The sequence below is a fragment of the Pleurodeles waltl genome, chromosome 7 (genome assembly GCF_031143425.1).
Source record: "Pleurodeles waltl isolate 20211129_DDA chromosome 7, aPleWal1.hap1.20221129, whole genome shotgun sequence".
Taxonomy (NCBI): Eukaryota; Metazoa; Chordata; class Amphibia; order Caudata; family Salamandridae; genus Pleurodeles; species Pleurodeles waltl.
This window is the reverse complement of record NC_090446.1, coordinates 1,329,265,346-1,329,292,200: the sequence shown is the minus strand read 5'-3', so window position 1 is coordinate 1,329,292,200 and position 26,855 is coordinate 1,329,265,346. Positions and strand designations below refer to the sequence as shown.

The 26,855-nt window shown below is 42.7% G+C and overlaps 1 protein-coding gene across 1 annotated transcript in view; it reads right to left on the bottom strand.

Moving 5' to 3' along the window:
• The window catches only part of GRIN2D (glutamate ionotropic receptor NMDA type subunit 2D), a 1,291,669-nt gene that overhangs the window by 526,008 nt on the left and 738,806 nt on the right, over positions 1–26,855 (bottom strand). The gene's annotated exons all lie outside the window — the stretch shown is intronic.

Genomic DNA, 26,855 nt, shown 5'->3' with positions numbered 1-26,855 from the left:
TTGGGCATTCCTTACCACTAGTTGGCTATATTGTCACTCTCATGTGCTTGCTTCTTATTGAATGGTTCTCCATTTTAAAGCTTGCCAATGTTGTGTTCTCCTGACCTGCAGAATAGCTTCCTTACAATCTCTCTGAATGACTGGCTTTTATAGCTTCACTGCTGATGTTGAGTGAATTGTTTTTGTTTCGCTTCAGCACTTCATGTGAGGGCATGTGTTTCCCAGCTGCCTCCCTCATGTGCTTCTTTCCACCCCACTGTTCGGTGTTGCTTTTTCACGTTTGTGCTTCTCTCCTCTGGTTCTTGTGTTCATCTTTCGCCCATGTGCTTCTCTCTCCCAACTGGGCTCCATGTTGCTCTCCCTCACTTGCTCCCCACCTGCCCGTCCTTCATGCAGCTTCACTGCCCCCCCTCAGTTGTGCTTTGATCAGTGTTTCTCTCTTCCACCTGCCTTTCCTCCATATTGCTTTCCATGCCAGTCAGCAGCTGCATTTAAAGATTAAATGTATTAATTTATTTATCCACCCCAAATCAGTAAATAAAAAGAAAAATAGGCCACTGTATCATTCTGTAGGCTCGTGCATGCCCAGACCTATACAATGACGTGGCCACAGCATCTTTTTCTTTAGCCATGTTCCGCAGTATCAGCATTTCTGTACAGCATCATCTAAATAAATAGGCAAAGCCTACAGGTTTTATTGTTATATTTTGTACTTGCAAAGGGGATTTTCAGTTACAATCTGTGACTGAGAATCTGCCAAGAAGGGGCTGGATAGCAACGTTTCAGGGTGCAAACATGTGGAAGTGAAGACAAATGCTATGATACTGATGGTACATGTGAAAATCAGTTTCCTGTGCTGCCTTTATTGTATATGACATTTTAGACCTAATTATACAAACTGTGTTGAAAACAATTCACCACTTTAATACATTTCCCTCAAAAGTGTTGAGGGTTGTGAACCCTGAACCCCACTGTGCAGGTCACCCTAGTTTGTCACAGTATGAAAGTGTTTGTGGGATTAGTACTCATCGCACGCCATTTCAGGCAGTGGCCCAGGTGGTGGTGAAGGCATCTTTTAGGAAGAACAAAACTTTCAAGGGAGAGGTGCAGGGTCTGAGTGCTAAAGCAAGGGGCCACACAGGGATTTATCTACTTGACTCTGCCCCTGCAGACTGTCATCATCATAAACTCCAGAGGGACTACCCTTTCCCAGTGGTGTAACGAAACTGGAGCCCCGCTCCCCCAACCCACTGCACAGAACACTTAGGGGGACCCCTCCGGACGCACTCAGGCCAGGTACTGGGCTGAGGGGGCCCCCTGGAGCTCGGGGGCCACCCGCGCCGCGGTGGCTGCAGGGGCCTTTGTTACACCTCTGCCATTGCTGCCTCAGTACGACCAAGTGCAACATGCTTTGGCATCATCATCTTCCATTCTGCTCCCGCGGCTCAAGCAGTGTTTTGCACAATTGCACAATGGATAATGGTGGCGCTATGGCTAATTTTGTGAGCTCTCAGACACATGATTTGAGCACACACCTCCGCCTGCTACCGACTCACAGACAGGTCATGAAGCCTGCTTGTGCCAATTTCTTCCACCCACGAAACTGACAGTATCTCTCACCCTTGGGACCTGGTGTGGATACCTGGCCTCATCCCAGAGCAGGGTCTGCATTCTGCACATTTCTGTGACACATGTAGTCCACTAGTGAGTCACTGGCTCACTTGCTCTACCTGCCAGCTCTCCAGTCGAGCAGCAGGACAGGAAATAACCATGGGTTTGAAGTCGGGCTGCTCACAAATCCTGATTACAACCGCCCCAGCAGTCAGTCAATTCCTACCGAGGCGTGTCCTCCCTTCTTTCAGCTGAGCCCACTCATCTGAGACTGCAGCTGCAACAATCGTCGCTCACCAACACATCTGGACCCTACTGAGTACCACTATACAGGGTCTGATACGAACCAGTAACTGCTCTCCACAGCAAGTCCAGGGGAAGCTAAGAGTAAATGCCAGTAAATAACAATCCTCTGGTATTTACTATAGCCTTAGAACCCGCCGTAGCGGGCTCTACCGGCTATTAAAGGCCCGCTCCCCGCGTTAAATGCCCGAGCTGAAGGCGAGGGCATTTAACAAGGGAGAGGGACTTTAATATAGTCTTAGAACCCACCGTAGCGGGCTCTACCGGCTATTAAAGGCCCGCTCCCGGGTTAAATGCCCGAGCATGCCTGAGATTCTCTGTCTGGCTATGAACTGTTTTCTCCCCCACCTCATGCCTCACCTGAAGCTACGTTTGATTTAACCCACTAGTAGCATTTTCAAACTAGCGAATTAGCAGGACCTCGTTGTGATTTCTTCCTCAATTACAATAAGGTAAAGCAGACATTGCTTGTCATTAGTTAGCTCTAAGTGGAATACTCTTTGAAACTGGCATTTCTGATGACTGCACATAATTTTCCTGATTAGCAGGCACACAATGTGTTATGTTATCTGCATTTGCATAGTGCGTATTCCTGTTAGCATTGGCTCGATAGTGTAATTTTTCACCCAGCTTGGTTTAACATGTCTTTTCACTGTGGAGCAATAATGCCAATATATTTAGAGAATAATTGTAGAAAATATAGCATTTAGCCTTATTTTTGAACATTTATTCATGGGGGTGGTGGGAGGAACTCCAAATAAATCTCTCTCCCTAATGGTATGAGTTTACTCGCTGCTCCCATCAAAGCCATGCAAATTTGATAAAGCATTATATTACTGACTTCAGTGTCTTTAATGGACAATTGCCATAGCGATTTCCTCTGTGTTTTGCTCTGTTTCAACCTTAAGAGAGCCTTTTACTCTTGGTATTTATAAAGGCCTATGTAAAGCAGGGCAGGGCCTAACAACCACTTGCTTCTGTATGTGGCTGGGTGTTCAAGAGGTACAGTGAAACAGGTTTCGTCAAATAAAAAAGAAAAGTGTGACATAATCCGAAAAGCTTTTGAATAGGGTGAACATAAGAGAAGAAAGTGGCAGGAAAGTGTGAACAACAGAAGAGAAGAACGAAACACAGGGGAAAGCGGATGTAGAGAAACAGAAAAGACATTACATTCAATGGGGACACAGGATGTTTTTTAATTAATCGTAGCGGTTCCGATTCACAAACTACATTTTGCAGTATGTAAATTGTACTACAGTACTACAATATGCAACTCACAAACCCACGGGTAAAAATCTCCACATCTACCTTCACGTTTCCTATCTATTCTATGAAGAAATCTCCACACATGTAAGTTTACTGCTTATTAGTAAATGTGGGAGGGAACAAAATGAAGAACATGCATGGCAAAAATTCGGGGGCTTAGGGATGGGCATGTTGGTAAAGCACCCTCCCAGAAAAGAGTAAAGAGTAATACCTTTTCTGTTCATAAACTACAGTCTTAAAGTCACCACAGCCAAAAAACAACAAAACAGTTGTAAATATACTCCTGCCCAGACTTGGAGTACGTGTAGGTACTGCCACAAATTCCCATAGACAATTACATTTATATTTAACTTCTGTTTAAAAAATAATATTTAAAGCATTAAATTTCGATATTTTAATTATTAAATTATTTCATAAGCGTACGATGTGATGTGTTAACATGCTGTAACATTTCATTATTATTAGTTTTAGGTTAGTGGTTTTAATTTACATTTTACAATTAAGATATTTTAAATTGAATTGATAAAGTTTGTAATTTTACCGTATACTTTACCATAGGACGATCGCCACTGGAAGTAACTTTACATCCGTAACTCCAGTCTAAGATATTTCTACCAGTTTTTTTGGGGTGAAGACATGGAAGCCTACACTTAGATGTAACTTTACATTCTGAAATGGTGAATAGAAAATAAATGTAGCTGTGCAAGAATAAATTTACATGTGAGTACTTTTATATGTGTAGATTTCGATTTTTCGATAGAGCCCGTTATATTTGAGCAGAGGATATCTCAAGCAAGTAATCTTGTATCTTAATTACCCTTATCTGCATCAAGGTATTTCTTGGGCCACTTCAAGACTTGAATGATCTTTCATGAGTTAGAATTCCTAGCTGGGAAAACTCAGCCTTTTAACCTTCACAGTTCAATAAAATGACTAACATTAAATTGAGTAACAGTAACTCATGATACACATACACTAGAAAGGGCAAATTGTGGTAATAGTAGCTACATAAACAAGCATTTGCAATGCAACGGGTCTCGCATTTGCTCAAGTTAGAGCTATTAGCGTTGTAAACTTCTAACCGGACGCTGCTTGCCACACAAATTAAAAGCGTGATTGCGCTATGTAAAATGCAACACAATTGCGCTGAAATTGAAAATGGAAAAATAGAGAGCAATCGCGCTATGTAAACCCCAGCGCGATTGCGCTGTTTGGAAAACAAAAGGATAAAGTAGTCCGGAAACCATGCTGAAAACATGGAGTCTCGTATGTTTTCATTAGTTTACCGGTGCTGTGTAGGTGGGCTAAACACCGGAAAAGGCATGACGCATGCATGCCTTTCACGAATGAAAGCAAGCGGATTTTAAAAGGCAAGCCCACGTACCAATGATAGTGACTGACGTGACATTGGCGTGGTTAGAAGCCCAAAGAGAGATTACTGCAGGTGACGGAGTGTTTTGCGCTCTCCCCTAAAAACATGCTATTATTATTAGTAATTCTATAACATTTAGGGCTAGAATGACCTTACTTGCTACTTCTTTAAACACCGAAGAGGACTGTCGGTCTGGTAACTCAAAACCCTAATGTATCTACTATAGGAATATGTATTTAACCATCTAGCCAAGGGTTCAAATCCTAACGAGCCCACTCAGTCATTTATGTTTCTCATGTTGACAAAATGAACACCTCTGAGCTAGACTGCAGTACACATCTGACATCTTCTACCACTTTGGGAGCGATCAAGCTTTTTACAAAAAGGACATGTTTTTTTATTAATTATATTAATCTGCCCCATAAAGATTTTCTAGATTGCCATGTTAAGACATCAGCGCCTCTACCTATAACACAGTGACTAACATCCATTTGTGCCCCCTCTTCCTTTTTTCTTCATCAACACAAAAATCTTGTACAGAACCACATATTTAGTGAAAAGTCCACTCCTTCTGAGTGACAAGGGAACATCTGGCGTGGTGATGGTTCAAGTGCATACTATGACCCATGCACAGTGTTTGTTATCTAGAGCATGGACACACCAGCACTCTGTAAAGGACACAGGGACAGAAAACATGTCATTCAGCTCTCCACAATACTGCAAAGTCAATAAAAAACTTGTCACACTTGCAGTGTGACCAACATTGGAGGGCCTGAAATCACAATTCATCAAGCACTTCAAGCTACATGGCAATAGGATGTATTACAGGTACTGAGCTCAGTTGAAGTGTAAATGTTGCATAAAGTCTGCCTGGCAGTGGGAGATGAGTGTCAAAGAACAATCCAAATGGCTCTAAAGCTGGACTGAACAACAGAGTGAGTAAATAAACAAGCACTGAAAAGAAACCGGCCACCCTTTTGGGACAAACACTAGGTTGACAAGCTAGGACACAAATATGAAGCAGATAAATATGAGTGACAGGAAAGCCAACCAGTAGTAAGCAATGGGCAGACTCCAAGTCCCCTCTATGTTCTCCGTGAGCCACAATATGTCTTGAGCATGAAGTTTCCTAAAAAGACTTGAATGCTGCTGGTGTATGTGTGCAGGAAAACACATGTATGTGTTTGCAAGTGTGTGTGTGTGTGTGTGTGTGAGAGCATGCATGAGGGAGATCATGTGATGCGTTGGATGGTATTCACCTTTCTTGGCCTGGTGATGCCCACTCCTGTTTATCATAACATAATGATGATAATTATGGCCATATTTTGGTCATGCATGACATGATGGTGCCTACTTGTAGTATATTGCTGACCCTGGCATTCTAGCAAAAACTTTTGCCATACAATAGGTGTACATATCTTGACAATCCCTCCATTGGTATAATATTGGTCCTGATAGGTTATGGACATCTATTGCACGAGATAGTGAAAAATGGGCATGTAAGGTAGAAAATAGCCAGGTGTACTAGTAGTATATCTGGACACTTGATGAAAGGCACACACTAACTACTGTTTGGGAACCAAACACTTAATTACTGAAAATTAAAAAAAAAGTGATATTGATGTAAGAAATTTCACTTTTTGTGCACTGATAAGCTTTGGTCTTGGTAAACTGAGTTTATTTTTTTAAATGAAAATGCATTGGATTGTCAAATGATTTTCATATTTTATACACTGGAAAACGAATGTTTGGGAATTATGAGATTACATTTCCAAATATACATGTATAAGGCATGAAAATTTAGTACGCCAGCTAAAGATTACTTTTTTGAAGTGAACACCTAAAAACAAACTATTCGAAAGTACATAACATGTAAAAAAAGAATTTCTAGAATATGTCATACTATGTCCCTGAACAAATCGTATATTGGCAGATCTACGTTTTCATTCAAGAAACGTAGTACCACCTTTGCTGTCAAGAAACGCATACTGGTACACATGCATGCCCATGGACGTCATTAAGGGGGTCACCAGGGGTTGCAGCTGCGACTCCTGGCTTGCCCTATGCAACCCCTAGCACTGCCTTTGTGACCCCTTTCCTCAGAGGTGGCAAAATCAGTGCCAGGAACACAATAGCGGCTCTTCCTAAGGGACATCATTGGCGCTTCACTGTCTTTGTTTTCTGTCAATTTTTTATTGCAAAAACAGTGAATAAAAATGTATTATTCACTATCAGAGTAATAAAAATTGAATACAATTAGCAGGAATATGCCCTACCATGGCAGGTGAATAAAAAGTGCTTTTAATTGTAGAATGTGTGTGTGCTTGCGGGTGAAAGTGAGTTTACGTGAGACAGAGTGTAAGTGTGAATTTGTGTGTATGCATATGTGTGTGAGTGAAAATGGAGTTCAAAGGGCATGTGATGTCACTTCCGCTACCCCCGTATTTCGGTGAATTGACGTCCATGTGAATGCCATAAAGAATAGGGATGACAGCACGTCATTTTAATGAATTTCATAATGGAGGTTGGAAAGCCCTCAAATTCTTTGGGATAAAGTCTATCTTAAAAAATCCTAGGTGGGCAACAGAATTCTTACACTCCATAGAATGGGATCTAGATATATTCTGGAAGCTGGATCTCCTGCACCTAGGAGACTGAACATGGATGAAGAGTTACATGTACACCTTTAGAAAAACGCACAGCCACCTCTGGCAACCTTAGATCTTGATTTTAAATCTGCTTAAGATGTGTTTGATAGGGTTTGCAACAATTGATTATTCAGATACACCACATCTTTAATTCCACCAAAAGGACCCTCACTTTGTTTCTATTATATTATACAGAATTATTCAGTGTATAGACAATCACATGTGAAGACTTATGAATGAATGCGAGAATCTTTTGCATGCTGATATGTTTTACTTTTGTTGCTGTCATTTGTGTATAAATGTGTAACAGAATTCAATCTTGGTTGCATTTGATAACAACTTACTTCGAAGGGTACCCATTGTACAACTATTTTGTGCATATGTAAACGGAATATGAATGCTTGGTTAATTAAAAATATAGAATATTAATTATTACAATATTCACAATGTGCCCATTGATTGATTCAGTATTGGCTACCATAGTATTGATGGATATATTTGATAAAATATTTTAAATTTTAATATATTGGTGGAAAACATTTATTGACAAAGGAATAGGGATCTGATTGCTATAGTATGAAATATTGATACATTTTATTGTAAAGTTATTTGCAAGGTCTTTTGAATGTGAGATATTTATATACTTAGCCACACGTCTTACCCTGGAATTTCTATAGACAATGCAAGGGGAAGCTGGATCTGAATTGTGAAAATATTTATTACATAATTTATTTAACTACTGGGCTACTATTGCCTTAACTCTTGTAAGTTCCAACGTACAAGAACTACAATGTTCCAATATGGAGAACATTGACACTTTGAGGTATTTCCTTGTGTTGATTGTTAAATGAGTGCCTGTAAGGTCATGCAGGTACAACGATCCAATGTGAAGGATACCTAAACAATTGACTTTAGTATCAATTCTATATATTTTATTGATATTACACATTTTCTGTCACTGTTATTTTTTCTTTTTATTTTTTGTCATCGTTTTGTATATAGGATGATTTCATGGACCCAATTTGGAATTAGTTGTCAGTTTTGTTTACTCTCATATGAGGTGGTAAATAAATTCTAAAGTTATAGTTATGCTGTAAAATTATACACTACAAACCAAACTTAACCTAGACAAAATACAAACTGTAAAATTATAACTTTAATTTATAATTCATGCAACACCTTCAAATTATTATGAGTTGCTCACCTCCATACACAATGCATACACTGACAATCACTCGCGCCATCTCCATGCACTGCTTATTCCCTTTTATACTATATGATATCACTTATACCATGTAACAGAATAGTATTTACAATAATAGTTAAGACATGGCAAATCCCAATTTTGTGAGATCGCATTGCATGGCAGAGTGGCATGTTCTAGTTAATGTAGTGTGGCTACCGACTTGAATGCATTCTGTATGGAGGTGTGCATGTTATAATAATTTGAAGTGCTGCATAAATTATAAATTAAAGTTATGCTTATTTGTGGGTACTTTAAGTTTGTTTTTTAGTTAAATAATTAACAGTCATTAATTTAAATGTGGTGCACAATTTATAAATGTAAGGTATACTTATAACTTTAGAATGTGTAATGTTTATGTATTTTAAGTTTGGTTTGTATGAAAAAAGAATAAGGACATTTTTCTTATCTACAACAAATGTTAAGCTTTGGTATCTTAATTGAGTTTCAATGATTTTATTAATTTTTATTAAAAATGTTCTGCAAATTGAATAGTTTACCGTCGTCAAGTGAAGTGTCCTTTAGTAGAATGGAGTAGAGTAGAATGTGGTACAGTGGAGAGGAGTACAGTGGAATAGCATCCAGTGGAGTGGTGGGCAGCGTAGTGATGTAGAGTGGAGTGTTGTAAAGTGGAGTGGGGTAGAATAGAGTGGTGTAGAGTGTCAGAGTGGAGTGATGTAGGGTATAATGGAGTAAGATAGTGCAGTGGCATGTTGAATAATCCAGTGGTGTGGTCTGCACTAGAGTGGACAGGCATAATACAGAGTCAAGTAAAGTATTATAATTTGGAGTGGCGTCTTGCACAGAAAGTAGATTGGTGTGCCAAAGTGTTGAGAAGTGCTGAAGAATGGAATAGAGCATTGTACACTTGGGTGTAAGGGCACAGAGTTCAGGTTAGTCCAGGGGCATAGAGTGGTATAGTGGCAGAGAGTGTAGTTGAGTCTTGCATTGTGGAGTTGCACAGAGTTGAGATGAGTGTGGTAGAGTGGGTGGTATAGAGTGGAGTCTTGTACAGTGCCACAGAGTGGGGTAAAGTGTGGTGCAGTAGAGTAGTGTGGTCTGTGGTAGTGTCAGAAAGTATCATAGAGTGGAGTAGAATGTCAGAGTGCATTAGAGTGGTGTACAGTGGTGTGGAGTATCATAGAGTGTGGTATAATAAGGTAGAGTGGAGTGGGATAGATTGTCTTGCAGTTGAGTGTCATACAGTGCTGTCTAGTGCAGTGGCATAAAATGCAGTAGTGGAGTGGAGCAGAGTACAGTGGAATACAGTAGAGTAGTGTTGCATAGAGTAGAATATATTAACTGGGGTGGATGAGTAGATGGAGTTGCGTAGAGTGTTGTAAAGTACCAAAGAGTAAAGCTGAGTGCCGTACACTGGAATTAATAGGAGTACATTGTAATTCTATACAGTGAAGTATAGTGTGGTACAGTGGAGCATGGACTGTTGTGGAGTGGAGCATAGTGTTGTTGAGAAGAGCACTGTGGAGTGGGGTGGAGTGGAGCTGGGAAGAGTAGAGTGGCAGAGAATGGATTAGCATACAGCGGAGTGGGCATGGAGTGGCATACAGTGCAATAGTGTACAGTGGAGTGACATACATTGGAATCACATATAGTGGAATATCGTATAAAGTAGAGTGAAGTTCCGTACAGTGGAATATCATAGATTACAGTGTCATAAAGTGGAGTAGCGCTCAGTAGAGTGGAGTGACATTACTGCAGTGGCATACAGTGGAATAGCATGCAGTGAAGTGGTGTAGAGAGGAGTGGTGTAAAGTGGAGTCAGGTACAGTGGAATAGTGTACAGTGGATTTGTGTGGAGTGGAGTGACAAAGATGGAGTTGGGTAGAGTGGAATGGCATACAGTGAAATAGCTTGAGGTGAAGTGGCGCAAAGAGAATTGGCACAGACTCGAGTGGCAACAGCGGGATAGAGCACAGTAGAGGAGGGTAAACTAAAATAGCGTACAGTGGAGTAGTGTAGACTGAAGTGGGGTACACAGGAGTGGTGTGGCTTATATTGGAATAGAGTAGCGTGGAGTGGCTTGGAGTGGAGTGGTGTAGAGTGGAGTGGGGTACAGTGGAAAAGCATACAGTGAAGTGGAGTGGGGTAGAGTGCAGTGGCATAGAGTCAAACAGCGTAGAGCTGAGTGGGTAGAGTGTAACTACCTAAATTGGAATAGGAAATAGTGGGGTGCTGTAGAGTGGAGTGTGATACAGTGGAGTGGTGTAGGAAGGAGTGGCAAAGAGTGGAAAGGTGTAGAATGAAGCAGCATACAGTGGAGCGAAGTATAGTGTAGTGGCGCAGAGTGAAGTGGCATTGAGTAGAATACCATTGAGTGGATTAGTAAGAGTGGAGGTGTGTACACTTGAACAGCGTAGACTGGAGTAGCATGGAGTGGAGTAGCGTAGACTGGAGTAGCGTAAAATAGAGTGACACAGAGTGGAATGGCATAGAGAAGAGTGGGGTAGAATAGAGTGGGCTGGCGTATAGTGGAATATTATATAGTAGAGGGATGCAGAGGGGAATGGCATAGAGTGGAGGGGCATACAGTAAAACAGCAGACAGTGAAGTGTCATACACTGGAGCTGCGTATACTGGAATAGTGTAGACAGAAGCGGCTCACAGTGCTAAAAAGGAATGAGGCAGATCACGCGGGATGGGAACGTGGGAAGGTTTGGGGGAAATAATTTTTTTTTAAGTATCTGAATCATCACTGCCGCCGTCACCTCCTCGCTGCTCCTCTCCTGCGCAGACAGGCTGCAGGTACAGGCTCCCAGCCTGCCCTGCGACCAATCCTGACGCTGCTTAGAGCATAATAATATGGGAAGTAATTAGCGGTGCATGGTGATGCCACGGATTATAGTGTTCTTAGGGCATAAGTTATAATTACTTGAAAAAGCTTTAACTAATGAATTTGAGTGGTTTTATTAGTTTGAAATGTTATGTTTTACCGACATTTTCTCCTAACTATAACGTCCCTAAGCAGAAGACCACTGTCAGGGTATGAGCCAAAAGACCGCCTGTGTTGGGGGTCTCACGACCGCCGTATTACGGCCAAACAGCCAAAAATCTGACACCGTCGGCCTGACTGAGGGCAGGAGATAGGCAGTTCCACCACCAGCACCGCAACATCGGCAACATCCTGCCCTCCAAATTACGACCCACAAATCAGCACAGCAGCCTTTGCACGGCGGTAATCCATTGGCAGCCTGAATTGCCACTGTCAAAAACTTAAATCCACCAGAACACAACACCACATTGGACAGTACGAATACCCCACACCTGACACACATACACACACCACACACACCTGATCACTGCACCATAACCACTCGCATCCTGAATTAAATGGAAGAACGCACAAATAGAAGATACTGCACCTGGATACCATAGGCACCACGACAACTAACATGCAGCACAGACTACAAAACTGCACCCCTGCACACAACAACATGTCGCCACTGCACACAACCACCACATATCACAAGCACATCAAACCACACAACCCCACCTCACCAAACTCCACACCCTCACCCCTGCACATTACACACCCCACCACCCACAACACATCCACCATGTCATGACAGAAACACCCACGATTCACAAATGAGGAGTTGAGGGTCATAGTAGACAAATCGTCAGAGTGGGGCCACAACTGTTCAGACCACAGGTCTAGCATAAATCCAAAGCCAGGAAAACGGAGTTATGGCAGAGGATTGTTGACAGGGTGAACTCAGTGGGAAAAAATCCACGCACAAGGGAGGACCTCAGGAAGAGGTGGCATGACCTACGGGTGAAGTTCTGGCCCATGGCAGCAGGACACCAGATAGCCATCAACATGACTGGTGGTGGACTCCCACCTCCTCCCCCAGAGTTAACATTGTGGGATGAGAAGGTCTTGGCCATCCTGCACCCAGAGGGCCTGAATGAAATATCAGGAGGACTGGACTCTGGTAAGTCAACAACACTCCCCGGGCACCATGTACACCTGCACAGCATGTACCCCCACCACACTTACACCCCCTTACTGCACACTTATCTGCACCAATCCACTCTGAACCCAATGCCCTCCCTTGCATGCCACACCTCCCTACTACCACTAATCCCACACAGGCCCACTGAGTGCACGGATAGCTCCCACTGCAGCAAGTACTACAACTACCACAAGGCAACACTCCCCACCCTTGTATAACTGCTAATTCCACTCCACATTAGGATACCTGCACATATAACGATGTCACCCCCTTCACCTACAGGATACTTGGACTGCTCACTATTATATGGCAATGACAGCATTGATGACCACAACATACTTTACTGCAAACACACAACAGCACTATCCACCAGCCCTTAAACATTGCCAGTGGTCAAGCAGCTGTCATTGCTATCACTGGAAAGCATGTCAAGGCTATGATTGCAAACAACAATGTGAACAGCAAGTACATTTCAACAATGTAACACATTTCCTCTCCATCCACAGGTATCCCTATTACTGTCACCCAGTATAGAATGCCAGAGAAAGACAGTCAGCCCCTGGAAGTAGGCCAAATTGAGGACTACCAGTGTCAGGCACACAATGCCACCATGGCCTCCATTTGTGGGGTGCTCACTGAACTCACCAGCATCCTGTGTGCATTCTCCACCCACTAGCAGGCACCTACCAGTAGCCAATCAACACCTCTGCCATCTACATCTGCCTCAGCTACTGCAATGGAGGCCCAGCCAGAGGACCTACAGGCTGTGAGCATCCCTGCCCCTGCAGCTGAGGATCCTCCATGCAAACGAGGTCCTCCATCCAGGCATCCTGCAGGACCTGAGGCCAAGACCAAAAACACCGCCAGGAAGTGATCTCTCTCCTGAACATTCTCCCTTGTGTGCCACTGAGACACCCAGTTGACTGTCCACTGCCAAAACTCCATTTCCCAGTGGCCCTTGGAGATTGGACCTGTGAGACCAACAGTTGCGCCACCTACTCTGATGCTTTCGAACCCCATGACCACATTCTTCAGCAAATGCATATTGAATCATAATAAACACATTTCAGCACAGTCATGGCGTACGTGTCATCATTGTCACCAGTACCAATTAATGTGAAAGATGTAAATTTAAATGCTTATATAGGTGTCAATAAGTCTTACAGATGGACAGTAGTGGCAGGAATGTCCAGCAGGTTACTCATGACACCATTTCTGTACTGTAATCCTATGCTAAGGGTGCCAACAGTTGTGTCAGAAAGCAGAGTGTAACCACACATCTGACCTGAAGATATAACAAGATAGGGAAAAGCTTCAATGATGTCTCCCATGTTGCCCATCCAATACACATACAGGACATTATGCAATCCACAGGACTTTTGTTGCTGTGGGGAGGTCACCACATATTTATGAGGTAGGTCTGTAGGTCACACACATGCAGAGTAAAAGTACCATTCCTCATAGCTAACATCACCAACAGAAAACCTATCTTTCAATGTCTAAAACAGGTAGGTACCAGACATAGCTTTGGGACCAGTGTGGATGGGTAGCTGGACTGTCATGTGATAGGATTGGGCCAGACCATACACATCCAAACTGCAGTCTTGAAACCATGCAACATGGGGAACACTATGCTGAAGTAATGCCATGCTAACAGCAAGTACCACACAGCTTTGGCAGTACAACAGTTACAACTCCCCTGATGGTATGTCAGCATCCCATCAAAATGCTTAACACAGACGGATGGATGTAGTGCACGCATATCCCCTAATGCTAAACACAAGGAGGGACAATGTCACTAGGCAGACAAAGTTGGAGGTCCCATTAACTTCAGACCACACATACCTGGCACTCAGTGGAAGAATGGCCAAATCAACTCAGTCCTAGAGTCAGCTGCATCCTCCTCATCTGCCTCCTCATCAGTTCCAGAATCATCAGCCTGAGCAACTGGTCCAGCTGCCACCTCCTCTTCATACAACTGTGGTATTTGTCTTCTCAGAGCGAGATTGTGTAGCATGCAACATGCTACAATGATTTGGCAGACTTTCTGTGGTCTGTACTGTAGGGCACCACCGGACACATGTAGGCATCTGAATCTTGCTTTCAGTAGCCCAAATGTCCTCTCGATTACATGCCTTGTTTGGTTGTGAGCCTCTTTGTAACTGTCCTCCCCATCTGTTGTAGGGTACCTCATTGGTGCCAGGAGCCAGGGCAGGTTGGGGCAGCCGGAGTCACCTGTGTGCACAAAGGCACAAATCATTAGGGAACTATGTGAGGCATAGAGCCGATTGTGAAGTGAAATGGCATAGATGTTAGACATAGACAGTGGTACACTTACCAATGAGCCAGGCCCTGTCTCTCTGTAGTCGAGATATCATTTGTGGGACACTGTTGTTCCTCAAGATGTAAGAATCAAATACAGATCCCGGAAACTTTGCTGTTACATGGCATATGTATTGTTCAGCAAGACACACCACCTGCACATTAATCGAATAGTGATTTTTCCTGTTCTTGTAGACTTGCTCATTGGCCCTGGGAGGAACTAAAGCGATGTGGGTGCCATCAATGGCCCCTATTACCTGTGGAACGTGTGCAATGTCATAAAAGGCTGACTTCACAGTGTACAGATCAGCACGTTGTGGAAATCTGTTGTAGCTGTTCACATGCTTGAGGAAGGCATTCAGTACATCCTGTAACACAAAACTGAACATCTGCTGTTACATTCCTGCAGCCAGTCCCACTGTTACCTGAAAATATCCTGAGGTGAGGCAATGCAGGACAGATAACACCTATACTGTTGGTGGGATAGAATGTGAATTACGTATGGCTGGCAGGAGATTCAGCTCCAAATGGGTACACAGTTCCCTAATGGTCTGACGGTTCAGACAATACCTCTGTATTATGTGTCTTTCTTCCATGGTAGCAAGGTCAGCTAGGGGCCAGTAGACTGGTGTGTTTCTCAATCTCCCCATTGGACGGTATCTAGGCATAGGACAGAACACATATCAGGACATCTGTTACACTGTTGTTACTAAAGTACACCATAGAAGTGGTAAACAGGACAAGTCATGTAAGGTTTTTTAAACCTGACACAGGGAAACAGTTATTCACAAACTACACAACTGCGACGTCCTAGCTGTCAATTCCATTGCTATACTTTTCACAAGGGGTCTGCACAGAGATGGAAGTCAGACACAGTAAACTCGTCCTAAGTCAAATACAGTTATCAAACGTCCAAACATTGAAAGGATTATACATCAATCAGACATTTTGGCAGGTGACATTCACATCACTAGTCAGTTCACATGAGTTGATATTGTACATCCAGCAACTAGTGATTAGCTTCATGCTATGACACATTAGGATGACTTAGAAATCTTAAAAATATGTAAAATGACAGCCACCTGTCCTGCATGCAGAGGACAGATGGAAGTGACCTCATTCCGCTGGCGTTAGTCGTCATGGCAGGAGGCGGTCAGAACCGCCGTGCAACTCCTCATTGGTTAACATTGATCTCTATGGGAAACTGGGGCCAATGATGATCACCACTGGCAGTGATGGTCATGACCGTGCCAGATGTGACCACCATTTTCTATAGCCTAGCTCACTTGACTCCTGACACTCGAGCAAGCAAGACCTCAACTGCATGAGCTGCTGTGTTCTGTATCTGGAAGCCATAATGGCGCATCCTGCAGGACATATGGCCCTAGCCTTCACCACAGAGGAACAGGAGAAACTGGTGGAAGGGGTCCTACCCCTGTATGGACAGTTGTATGGGGCTCCAGATAAACAGGTCAGTTCAATGTGGTATACGTATCAGCTATGGTGGTGTTTGACAGTGAACGTGCGTGAATATAGACATGGTATGACTGACTGCTGGGGATGTGATGTATGAATGATAATTGGCTATTGTGGACTCTGTATGAGCCTGTGGTGTGAACGCAGTGTGTAGGCCACTGCTGTAGGTGTACTGTAACTCTACATGAATATCACCTTTTGTCTATGTCTCCCATGCAGGTGAGCGCCCATCAGAAAAAGGGCTTATGGAGAGCCATCGCCAAGCAAGTGCGGACCATGGGGGTCCATTGCCAGCAGAGCACCCACTGCAGAAAGTGGTGGGAGGACCTGAGACGCTGGGCCCAGAAGATCGCAGAGGCCCAGCTGGGGATGCCCTCCCAACGAGGGAGGGGTGCCCGTCAAATCATGATCCTCCTAATGGCCGGCATATTGGCGGTGGCCTACCCGGAGATAAATGGGTGCTCGAGGGCAGCACAGCAGCCACAAGGGGGTGAGTACAGACTGTATAATATCAGTTGTGTGGGCTTCTATTGTGTCGGCTAGATTACTTAGGTACTAATGAGGTGTGTGTACATTAGATAAGATCATAGTCCTGGAAATTGCTTCCACTGTTTAGAAGTGGTGTGAGTTAGCTTTTGAATACCATGCAAACAGTAATATGTTGGTGCTACACGTGTGTAGTTTGCGTATGCATTTGTATAGTTAGTGTGTGCGTGTGTGTCTGTGGATGTGTGCGTTGATATGGGCATTTGTTTGCATGTGTGTGTGGCCGTCACTGTCTGTGCCGGGTGTGTGTGTTGTGTGTGTAATACTGCCCTTCCCTCCTGTGTGTGCTAGGTGGGGGTACTTATGGTTGTCGTCTTCGTCGTCATTGCTGGTCCTGGTGGTGTATAGCAAGATACAGCAGTGGAAAGACTTCCAATTCAGGTTCCCTGGCAGCCGCGGACACGTCTGTGTACCTGGAGGTGAGTGTCTCCTTTTATATAATCAGTTTCCACCAGGCTTTTTGTGGCGGTCGCACCGCCCTGGAAATCCTGGCAGTCTGCTGACTCGTAATATGGTGGGTGGTGTATTGGTCCCCTCCGGTCTGGAGATGGCTTCAGTCATCGGCGGCGGTCCAATCGCACTGGTGGTACTGGTGGTGACTTGGCTGTGTAGCGGTCGGATCACCGCCGTGGTCGTAATATGGCGGTCTGCAGCGCCGGCGTGGCAATCCAGTGACTGCCAAACTCGTAACGAGGGCCACAGTGTGGATATTTGACCATATCTATTGTGCACTCAGACATCTGGCCATGATTGCTTTAAAACATCATATGACATATATTTTACTCTTAAATCCACACCCAAACTAAAAAATTACTCTTAATTGTACTCAGTTTTCATCAACATTACTGACCCACTGTACTTTAAAATCTGAAATTGGCAACACTTTTTTCAAATATTCATTGGAGGAAAGGCTCTCCAAATCGCCTCTAAAACTTTATTTGAATTGTATCTCATTTTAACTAATTTCAGTTTTGAAATGTGCTTTGCAATATTCCATCTGCCCCAAGATGAGACTTAAAAGTCTTTGGAATCTGGCTTCTTCTTTGACTAAGTTTACTGTTCCAATGTGCTAATATTTACAAAACTTGACACACCTATTCCATAGGCATTAGGTTCCAGGGGAACCTAATACTTCTTTTGCGTGGAAGTCCTTAAGTAACATTCAGTTTTGACCTGCATGATACAAAACAGATAATTTGTCACCCCCTTTCACCTCGGGGAGAACAGCATAAAACACAAAATAAAATTAATTGTTTGCTTTAAAATGGCACCATTAGTGCAGCACTTTATCAAAAGCTACCACATAAAACCTGCCCCTCTGTTCCAGAACATGCCCTTGCCATTGCTTCCAAAATATAAACTGCTGGCTAAAGCTCAGATGACAGCCATTGATATGGTTTTTGCAATGTGTTGAACTTGACCTTTTTTTTTTGTCATCCCCGAACATTTTGCCTTCACTTTCCTGTTTTCTGAACCCATTTTGTGGGCTTTTAAGAATCTGCACACTACCATTGCTAACCAGTGCTAAATTGCTTGTGCTTACTCTTTTACAGATGGTAGGATTGGATTACAACTGGAATATTTAATTTATTTGTAAGTCCCTAATAAAGTGATACTACATGTGCCCAGGGTCTGTAAATGGAATGGTAGGGTTAATTGTGCCATCCACTTAAGTAGTCCTTTTAAACATTTATCAGACCTGCCACTGCAGCCTGTGTGTGTAGTTGTAAACTGCCATGCTGACCTGGCAAAGTCCCAGAGGGCAGGGTGCAGTGAATTTAAAAAGTAGGACACATACCTTTAAGTTTTACATGTCCAAGCAATTTAAAACTCCTAAAACTGCCTTTTGCTACTGCAAGGCCTACCTCACCCTTAGGATGAAACTGAAGCTACCATAGTACATTTAACAAGCTGTAACTTCCAATTGGGAACAGGTAGACAAGTCATGTTTGGTGTCTAAAGAATTGAAACTAAAAGCCCTCTTCAAGGATAATGTCAGATTTTTACTCACAATTCGTAAAATGCCACATTTAGAAAGTTGGCATTTTCTTGCCCTAACACTATGGTACCTGCAGCTTGATCATCACTAGTCTATTGTGACACAAGACAAGCTGGGGTCACGCTAGAGAGGATGGGGATTTCTGACACCTCAGGGAGGTAGAAAACTCTAGACGCTTCCTCCACTTCAAAATGGGAACCAATTAAAAATATTGGGCCTGAGAGCCCAACTCTTCAGTATACATCTGGACCTGCGGATACTCTGCCAGGAAGGACTGCTGAACTGTTGCTATGCAGACCTGCTCCTGCAGCCCACTTGCCTGGATAAGAAGGACTGGACCTGCATCTGTTTGACCAAGGACCCCAGAGTGCATCCAAGGGCTATTTGCTGGCCTCTTGACTAGAGCCTCAGGAACAGAAGGTTCCAACAACCTTGAACCCTGAACCTGAACACTGTCGTCTGCGAGTCCTATCCTGTTAAGTGGTGCCACCCAGTCCTGGACACTTGGAAGTGGGCCTGAAGATACTCTGCCAGCCCATCTTTGGTCCCAATAGGAGCAGCGCATCTCCTCTAATGTGTGGTGCGATCCAGAGCAGAACCGATTCATCGCCTCAGCAGCAAGGACTCTCTCAGTTCAAGGACTATGCATTGACCTAGCTGCCCACATTGGAACCACTGCTGTGTAAAGCTACCCTGGTGCAGGCCCTCATATCAGAAATCTCTCAATGACAGCAGCCTCAACAACAATTCAGGTTCTCACATTGCAGCCTCGCAGCTCATCCGAACTGACACATCGCCTTGATTGCACAATGCATCCTTGATGCAGGTCTTTGCATCGCAAGCCCTCATGAACAAGATTCTCAATGATGATGCAATACCTTGCATTGCAGCTTCACAGCTCCTCAGAACCGAAGCATCGCCAGGACTGCGTGACCCATCCTAGATGCCGGACCTTTCAATGCTCTGCAACCACGAAGTACTCTTGTTTAGGAGGCCTAACTGTATCTCTGTATCTGGCCTGTGCTCCATCTCAGTTGGCCTGAACTTGTGACATTGTTTGGGTCTAGGATGACCAGATAGTCACAATTGGTACTTTGCACTTTTTGGTGCTACTTTCTCTGAAATCTCTAAAATTGCATGTCTCCAGTTCTACAGCAACAATGGAGACTGGAAATGTATATAAAAATGCTGAACATCATGGCTAGTAAACACCAACTCAAGTGGATGGGTAAAAAAAAAGTAAAGCAGGTGGGCATGGGGTAAAGATCCCAAGTGAGAGAAATAATGCTGGTGATGGAAGCATCAAAGATGGCAAGCAGAAGCAACACGGGGGAAGCTACATGGAGTTCACCAGTGGGGAAAAATAACAGTGAGATCGGGAGAGAAGTAAATGGAGACAGAGCACAATGAAGGGGGTGGAAGTGAAAGAACAAGAGAGAGCGCAATGTAGATTTAAAGCACACAGGACAGTAGTTCGATGGGCAAAAATGTATAAAGGTGAAAGTGCCACGAAGGACAAAGCTGGGGAAAATGTAAGTTTTATAATGTTATGAAAAGAAATGTGCTGGGAGAAGTGTGAAAACACAAAGGATAGGAGAAACATGCATTCTCATGGAGTACTTTTAGAAAAAGAAAAAGTTGTTGAAAACCAAATACCTGTGGAAGGATATAAGGAGCCTATAAGAGAGATGGTAAGTAGGCTATGCTCTAGATGAGAGACAAAGACTAGATAGATGGATGGGCAGAAACAAACAAAAACTACGGAACAGAAAGCAAGATAGATGATACGAGTGACAAAACAAAAACCCAGTGCACGGAGTTGCCTTCCAGGTCAGCTATAAACATGTCCCCAATAGGTCTTTCACAACCAGACAGTTATGTTGTCTGGCATACGTCGATCTAAAAAAAAAAAATAGCTCCCTGAACGGGAGCAGTAGAATGATACACGTCATCCAGTCAAAAATATGGGAATCTGGCTATGCACCAGAGAAAGACAAACAAAAGACAAGATATTGAAAAAGAAGCATGCATTAACACGAAAGTTAGCCAATGACAAGCTATTGGCTAACCCAAAAATCACAGTAAGTATTGGTAATGTAGCACAAGTTGTCTGTAGGTGAGACCTAAAAAGTATATAGAGGATTTCACACAAATTCATATTCACCTACAAGCTTATGACCCTTCCAAAATAACAATATGTAGATAAAGGCAGGTATTTTTTCTGAGAAAGTTGGCAAACCTAAAATGAAAGAATCTACAAAAAGCCCATCAGTTTGTAAGGGGCACTAAACCTTTATTTTCCTTCTTCTTTCACAAATAAATATTCATGGTTTATCTGGTAATCATCAATGCATTGTTTTAGGAATATAAATCTGGCTTCATTGGTAGGCACTACATGTGGATATTGCCTAATTGTACAACATATTTGCTTTCACCAGTGTAGGTTTGAAATACAACCATTCAACATTTACATTTATGGAGGGGTTGCATGAGAATGAACTAAAAAGTGAAAGTGCTTGTGAGAAACAGTTGGCGAGGAAACGAAGGCCATGAAAGGGGAAAGGAGGAAGGGAGAGTTTAAGGGAAGTTAAGGTGAATGAGAAGGGCAAGTAAGTGGGGTTTACCACGAAAGCATTGAACGCAACAGATACTGGATGGTGGCTTTGATATTAGTAATGGCTGAGAGTAGCAAAACCGATTGAAACAACATCAGAAGTTATAGCAGTCATATCAGTACTTCGAGTGACTGTAGCAAGAAAGGCAGGATGTGATAGACTGTGTTGCATGCAGTAACAAACAGTAAAGACAGACAGACAATGGTAGCTGTGTCATGAGACTCTCGCCAAAATAACAAGATTGCTGTGTTTTGGGTGGCAGCACCACCAAGTATGGGGGCCTGATTCTGATCCCAAATCATGTGGCGGCTATCAGCCTAACCATTCCATCCAGTAAGCAGCACCTCACAGATACCGTAGGTAAAAGTCTTTTATGGCAGCCCAATGCATGCCACTCAGACTCCTCGGGGAGTGACTAACAGTGACTAAGGAAGTGAAACATAGAAACAGTCCCACCATATATGTCACAATAGAATTACCAATATTCCTACACATACTACTAAGGTTCCTACTTGAGAGCAAGTAGCACTAATAGCCCTAATCCATCCATCTAGTCGCGGGAGTGTAACACGAGCCCTATACCTGTATTGAAGGTAAAGGAGAGGTTGGTTAGTCTGCTGGAAATCCTCCTCTATGACAGAAAAAGTGTCAAGTTTCTGCTAATACTGCGAAAGCAACAGGCAGCTTAAGATGGCGATCTAACTGGAATGTCCCTTCTAAGAATACTAAGGCATCCTGATGTTTTATAATAGATATTGTGTTGTTCTAGGAACTGCCCTGATGTGACAACACATCCCTCTCTGTGTAAGTAAGACACTGCACTCTCTGGACCCGCGATACCCAGGAACCCATCATATATAGCCTTGATGCAAGCACAGAATGAAATGTCGTTCAAAGCAATGAATAACAAAGTTCTGCAGAGAAGGACAATAGATAAGAATAATAAAACATCACCACTAAAATGATGCCTTGCTAAAATAATAAAAGGAATAAAATGCCAAGTGGCTCGGTGAAGTGTCACAGGCCTCAGACCTAAATTAAAATAGGCAAAATAAGTGTGAGCGTGTGCCTAATGACTAACCTCATGACATCCTCTCCACTGTCGGTTCAAGAGTGCTGTCTGGTATAACAATAAAACCCTACAATAAATGTTGCTGCAAACTAATTAAAACATGCTAAAAATAGACATGAACGGAGATAAAAATGTCTACCTTGACAAGCCAGGCTTACTAGCGAGCTAAATTATGTAAAAGGACAATCTAGATATTTAGAATTAATACAAAACAGTTATCAAAAGATGGAAGGCCAAATATCAGATCACTGACAATAGTCACGATCCTGTAAAAAATTCCCAGTGTCTTCAAATGAAAGTAAAGGACTCTACTTCGGCAGATGACAAGTTAGCCAGTTCAGTCAGAAAGAAGGCAAATAAGCAGTCATGTTCCAGGGCTTTACCCAGTGGACCGGTCAAAGCGGCAGTATCCCGTGAAATGCCAGGTGTAATAGCATCTTGCTTCACTTGATCCACAAATTGCTGCTCATAGGAAGCTTCTCGTAGCAGTTGCAATCTCCATGTTCACATCTGGTGGTGAGCCATCATCGAGAACAACAACAGACCTGTGTCCAAAGAAGGTACACGCTGCATAGCAAGACACACTTCTGGTGCATGTTCGAATTGGCACCATTGGAAACGAAAGGTGGCCTGCACACCGTTCAAGACCTGTCTGAATGAGAAAGATCAGTCAGACTCCAGTTCTTCCAAGCGCGGTGCTCCGAAATACTGCATAATGCGATCATGACACAGTTGGGCCGGTGGATGCGCCATTAGCCATTCTTGTTGTGGTGGGGCAGCCATTGCGAAGAAAAAATAGCAACAGCAAAATACCACCAATCAAAGCGAAGGTCACAGGGAATCCCCCAAAAACACTCGAAAATATGGAGTGTGTGACTGAAGGTATAATGCCAAATATAGTTTGAAAGGTGCTGACAAACCCATAACCAACAGCCTTAAAGAAGTGTACAATCCCTGCGATGTTAGAGGCATTAGATATGAGACCAATCAGTTCGCCAAAAATGTTTAGGAAAATTAGTTTTTAATAGAGATTGCATCTCCGCAGATGACCTTGCCACTTAAAGATCATAGGTTTCATGGACGAATGTCAGCGCCACTTGCTTTTGGAACAAAAGGGCTTTCAGTCTGTTCAGTTTGTCAAAATTTACATTTGAAGTTGCGATGTGAGGCTATATTTCTGCAACTTTTATCTCTGGCTTGGGGGGGGCAGCACATTACCACAAGAAGTCACAATTTGGAAGACCAAAAGGCAATTCCAGCTCACATTCCATAACACTTCTGTCCACAGGAGGACGTAGCTGCTGTTTGATAGCACATGGAAAACCAGGCGAATCAAAGGGACAAGAACCTCCTTCAAATAACAAGCTAAGTTTGCAGCTGAAGCATTGCATGCTCACTGCAAGGAGAGCTGTTTGCAAATCATCAAATGTCTAACAGAAGTCTTGCATTCGCTGCCGTTAATAAAGACCTCATTCATTCCACTGAAACATTTGTACTTGAAGGGCAGCTCCCACCCCTCACAGATGTAATTGTCTCCTAATTTCTCAAATCTGCCTATGGGAATATGCTTTAAACAGGAGGTGAATTGTAATGTTGAATTGGGCAACCAATCCACAGATGGTATTTCCGCCACAGTAAAAGACAACTTTTCTAACATCTCGATATTTAACATCACATAAGTAGCTTCTTTATTAGCTATCATTCGCTGTAGCTGTGTTAAATTAAATGCTGCAAACATGTCTCGTGAGCTGACATGCTGCCTGGGTACGCAACCCCTTTTCAGTACCTGCAATTTCCAAACTAACTACATAATGCACATAAGTTGACTCTGTTCATGTTGTAAGAAAGACATATCAGTTTGCAAGATGTCTATTGCAGAAGAAACAATGTTATTCAAGGTGTGAATGCAGTTGAACACAGTGTTCATACCATTAACGTAAATGGCTAGAGCTTTTTGGAGTTTTTTCTGATCTATCTGTCTTAACCGGGCAGCATCTTCCATTTGTGATGATTTCCAAATTTCTTTATAAATTGCATACAGTAGGCACTTTGTGCATTGCTTATGGAGACCTAACAAAAAGTCTTGTAAATTTCTGCTTTCAGATATGAGACTAAGGTGTTCTTTGACAGCTGCTAGAGTGGATTTTTCAACCATTGTTGACATAGTTGGCCCACATGATAATGGAATGTTTGTGAGACATAAAACGAGGGTCAGATCTAACTCATTCTAAAACCCCCTGTGAAATTTACAAAACGTAAGTGACAACCATTTGTGTCCACTGGCCACAATAACCACCCGTTTGGACCTGGAAGTGTTGAGTTAAATGTTCTATTCTGGACTCACCAATTGAGCTGTTTTTAAATGACATCTACAATCTTCTGCCATTTATCAAATTTCTCTGGGGATGGGATACTGAGCGCATTCAGTTCTTTAACTTTTACCATGTCTAAACAGCTTGTTTGATGCACTGTTTCGTTTAAAAATATAAGTTGTAATGGAATAAAGCATGCTCTAAACAAAGGTTGCCACCCCTGCATTTGCTAATTTCTACGTCCCCACACCCTCTTTAAGTCTATTGACTTCAACCAATGTTTGTAGACTCCAATAGCCAACTGGGAAACAAATGAATGAGAATAAATCAATTTGGTGTCAGTTAACATGATACTCTGTAACTTCGTAGGAGGCAATTGAAAATAATAAGACTCAGATTATTTACGACCATGTCTGGTAAAATATGCAATTTTTTCCACATAAGTTTTAGAGCTCCCCATCGGTGGAGTTGAACAATGTTCCAATTGCGTATAATTAAAAACAGTTCTCGGGGTGCTTCTATAAAATGATGTCCATAATGATGGGAACAGAACATTTCACCATAGTTGGCAGTTGTTTGGTAAACATTTTCACTTTCAAATACAGTGTAATATTCAAGCTCAGAAAGCATAGAATCAATTGTTTTCACATCCCAATCATCAGAAACAACCCCTGTTGGTATTGCATCACTTATTGAAACTTTATACACATATGGAATTTGAATCATTTCTATAGACCCGTATATGTTAAAAGGTACTTTATCCCAAAGAATCCCACCAGGAATCAGAATAGCTGAAATATTCACTAGGGACAAGTCTCTTCAGACCTTATGAGAAGACAGGTAAGGTTTTAATAGCTCATCCACCAGTTCGAAAACAGAACATTCAGGAAGCTAATGATCATGTATCAGTAAAAAGAAAACAATGACAAACTCATTCCAAAGAAGGAAGGCAAGCAAAGTTAGCAATATCTAGAGCTAATTCCATGGGTGAATCAAATACTTCATTTTAAGCCAATTGACTAGCTTACATGATCTTGAGACAGGTGCAGAAGAAGATGCTGAAGAGTTTGAAAAGGAATTGTGGATGTTGGCAAAATATCCAGAAGCAGTTCATGCAAATACTGGAGCCAGTGAAGGAGAGCTGACAGATGTATCTCTTGGTGGTTCATAATCAACAATTCCATCCGTTTGTGTAGAACTGGAGAAAAATTACTCAAAACTCTGAACATTTCTTGTTGATGGTGTAGAGACAGGTACTAATGAACAATCATTTTCCACCCTCCCAAGGGTCTGGGAAGTCTCCTCACTGTTGCTTAAATCTTGGAGAGGCACATCCTGACTGGCAGTGAGAGGATTTAGGGAACTGCTCAAGATTCTTCATGGTCTATTGTGTAAGACTGGCCACATGGTGTAACTTGACCTTGTCAATGGGTATCAAGCGGTTTTCTCTGGAACCAGACAACGGTGGTAGTATGACAGCTCTGGTACTGTGTATTCCCATGACTGGAACCAGTGTCTTATATGATGGGCCAAATTATTTCTTTACAGCAATCTTTTTCTTCACTACATGCCCAACCTTTGGAACCCAGCCTGTTGCTGTTTTTGGTGTGTCCTTCATTCCCAATGCATCACAGAACTGCTGTAATTCCTGCAATACAGTGGCACATTCATTATGCTAAAGGGTGTGTCTTCCGCTACAGCGTCTGGATCTGGGACATACATAGGTATCCCAAATAGGACCTCATATGGGGTATGCCCTTCCAGGGACCTTTTGAGGAGGTTATTGAGCGCTCTCTAGACTCCATACAGGTGGTTAAGTCAACTACAACCAATACCTAGTACTCTTGCTGTTAAGGACTGCTTTAAGTCACAGTTTTTACCGCTCCACTACCAAATTTCCCTTGGGATGATAGGTTGACGAGAAATGGAGTTGGATACCATCATAGCCATGGTGTCCCTGAATTCTCCTCTTTGTTTAACAGTATCTTTATTTTGTTTTTGTTCATTCTAGCATTTTTTAGAACCCCCGGTCACTTCCTTGGTAGAATCCTTATTAGATTTACCTTGTAGATGGAGTTTACTAGGTCTGACCCCCA